Raw genomic sequence first — 3,515 nt, 5'->3', positions numbered from 1 at the left:
ATATAAATAGAATTTCTAGTAGAACCAATCATGCATATATATATCATCAATGTCTCACAAACCACCATATTAATTAATTCACACATACACAAATGTATAGCTAGTTATGTACAATTTCTCCTACATATGCATGTTGCCTTCGGAGCCAATGGCATTAGCCTAATTGGTGCCTTCGGAGCACGATGACAATTGGAAGTGGTTTTCATGGGGGCGGTAGCGGGTAATAGTATTCTTCCTTCGGATTTATGACCTGGTCGAGCAAAAATCCCGCTATTTCATCTTGAAGTGCTTCTACGCGCTCCGTTTCTAGGAGCTTCTCCCGCACCTCTCTGAACTGTTAAGAAGGAGATCAATATGCATGTGTATTAGTTGTGTGACTAGATATCGATAATGGTGTAAAAATTGTGAATAGTGTTCTGACAAGCGTACTCATTCCTGTCTTTGAGATCTGCTCCTTTCGGACGCCATCATGCGAATGTTCTCGCAAACGCAGAATGCACACAGATCAGTCTCCTGCACCTGCTTTAGGGCCTTTACGAGAATGGAATTTGATCAGATAATAATTAATCAAGCATGATAATTAAAGAGATGGCAGCTAGCTAGCTAGCTAGTACTACTTAATTACTTACCTTGGGTCGAAACCGTTGAAGCTTTTTTTTCCATTCGCCATCCGTGACGCTGATGAACCTTGCTCAAGTCCTGCCCGTCGACAAAGAAAATGAATAAAGGGGTTATTAAATAGTTCATATCATGAAATGACGAACTAAATAGGCCGAGATATATAGTTAATAATGATTGAAATTACCTGTTGACTATCCCAAACAAGATGTTATAGTCAGTTTTTTCTTTGAGTAGTGAGTCCAGTATTTCAACTGTTCCGTCGTCAACTTTAATGATACACAAGACCTAGTGAAATCTGCATGCACACACGTTTGCATGTCTTAATTAAGCGGGCATATGTAAGCAAAAACATGTAGCTAGCTAGTAGGCAAAAACAGAGAATTTGTAGTACAAGACAGTGTAACTCACTGGAAGTTGTAAGGAAGTAGTATATCTTCATTGTATTTGAGGCACTTCAAGAACTCTAGCATGTTGTCCTCTACGTCCTTTTGATGATGTATTCATTAACGGTGTTTGGGTCAATGAACCCAATGCCATAGCGTCCAGCTTTTCTCATTTCATACATCTTCATCCTGCATAATAGCACAGAAAAGAATATAGTGAGGATAATTACAGGTAATGATTGATCAAAAGGATCACTACAACTAGCTTGAGACTTAAATTACAGAAAGAAATCACTTACAGACAATAGCAACTGACGATAGATTTGTCGAGTGCGTCTTGATTGTATAACTGAAACAGTTCAGAATACTCAACGGACAGAGCTTTCTCATGGAAGTAATGATCCTCCTTGACATTCACCATGAGGGACAATCGATCTGAAATCTTGGTAATGTTCATGTACCATTGATGCAATTCATACATTCTCGTTGGGAGGTTCTTGACCTTGTCTGGCTCGACCAAAGGTTGGCCCCGGACATATTTCCGTTTTATTTCATCCTCTCTAAGCACAGGCATGGGCTCGATCTCGAGGAGTTGTCCAACAGTGATTTTGAGAATTTCAGCCTGCATTATATGGTCCTCCGTTATTACCACATTGTCCACCTCAGGAACGTAAACTGTTTGCCCACAATAATATTGGGCGCGCGTACTGTCACGTGTTGTTGGCACAACAAGCGAGGGGATCGATTGCGCCGCCTGTTCTCCCAGCTGGGGAATGGTTTTCCCGCATTTTTTGACAGCTGCTTCTTGTTTGCTCGATCCCGAGCTCGTCTCCTTACATAGACGTGCTCGATTTAACTTCCTGATGTGGCGCTCATAGTCTGTGTCAACAGGCTTGGGAGCTGGTGGTTGAGCCATATGAATGAAGTGGTCAATCGTTTCCTCAGGCACTTTCTCCCTTGGCGGCGGTGGCGGTTTCGGTGCAAAATGGGCTTCCACCTCGGCCTTCGATATGGCTGCGATTTCCTCCTCGGACCTGTCATAAGCCCTCTGTGGAAGAGGCATGAGGCTTGGACCATATTTATATCGCTTGCCTCCGCCTGTACTTCCTGTACTACCTCGACTCGTACCGCTATGCACCATAGTTGCGGGGTGTTTCTTCTGCGATTGCTGAGGCGGCGGAGACGGCTGACGGGGCTGAGTTGGACGAGGAGGAGTGGCCGCCTGAAGCTGTGCCGGACTTGGAGGAGGAGTGGCCTGAGGTTGGGCCGGACATGGAGGGGGAGTGGACGTTTGACGCTGCGGACTTGGAGGAGGAGGAGTGGCCTGACACTTTGCCGGACTTGGAGGAGGAGTGGCCTGACACTTTGTCGGACTTGGTGGACTTGCAGGAGCGGGAGACTGCTGACTCGGTGGCGGACTGTTGGGGAACGTAGTAATTTCAAAATTTTCCAACGCACACGCAAGATCATGGTGATGGCATAGCAACAAGAGGGGAGAGTGTGTCCACGTACCCTCGTAGACCGAAAGCGGAAGCGTTAGAACAACGCGGTTGATGTAGTCGTACGTCTTCATGGCCCGACCGATCAAGCACCGAAACTACGGCACCTCCGAGTTCTAGCACACGTTCAGCTCGATGACGTCCCTCGAACTCCGATCCAGCCGAGTGTCGAGGGAGAGTTCCGTCAGCACGACGGCGTGGTGACGATCTTGATGTACTACCGACGCAGGGCTTCGCCTAAGCACCACTACGATATTATCGAGGTGGATTATGGTGGAGGGGGCACCGCACACGGCTAAGAGATCCTTTGTTGTGCCTAGAGGTGCCCCCCTGCCCCCGTATATAAAGGAGCAAGGGGGAGGGGGCGCCCGACCAAGGGAGGGCGCGCCAGGGAGGAGTCCTACTCCCACCGGGAGTAGGACTCCCTCCTTTCCTAGTCCAACTAGGAGACCTTCCATGGAGTAGGAGTAGGAGAGAAGGAAAGGGAAGAGAGAAGGGAAGGAAGGAGGGGGTGCGGCCCCTCCCCCTTAGTCCAATTCGGACTAGGCCTTGGGGGGGCGCGCGGCCTGCCCTAGGCAGCCCCTCTCTCTTTCCCGTATGGCCCAATAAGGCCCAATACTTCTCCCGGCGATTTCCCGTAACTCTCCGGTACTCTGAAAAATACCCGAATCACTCGGAACCTTTCCGAACTCCGAATATAGTCGTCCAATATATCGATCTTTACGTCTCGACCATTTCGAGACTCCTCGTCATGTCCCCGATCTCATCCGGGACTCTGAACTCCTTCGGTACATCAAAACTCATACACTCATAATATAACTGTCATCGAAACCTTAAGCGTGCGGACCCTACGGCTTCGAGAACTATGTAGACATGACCTAGAACTATTCTCGCTCAATAACCAATAGCGGAACCTGGATGCTCATATTGGCTCCTACATATTCTACGAAGATCTTTATCGGTCAAACCGCATAACAACATATGTTGTTCCCTTTGTCATCGGTATGTTACT

This window comes from Triticum aestivum, chromosome 5B, assembly GCF_018294505.1.
Source record: "Triticum aestivum cultivar Chinese Spring chromosome 5B, IWGSC CS RefSeq v2.1, whole genome shotgun sequence".
Lineage (NCBI taxonomy): Eukaryota > Viridiplantae > Streptophyta > Magnoliopsida > Poales > Poaceae > Triticum > Triticum aestivum.
Note: the sequence above shows the minus strand (reverse complement) of the source record.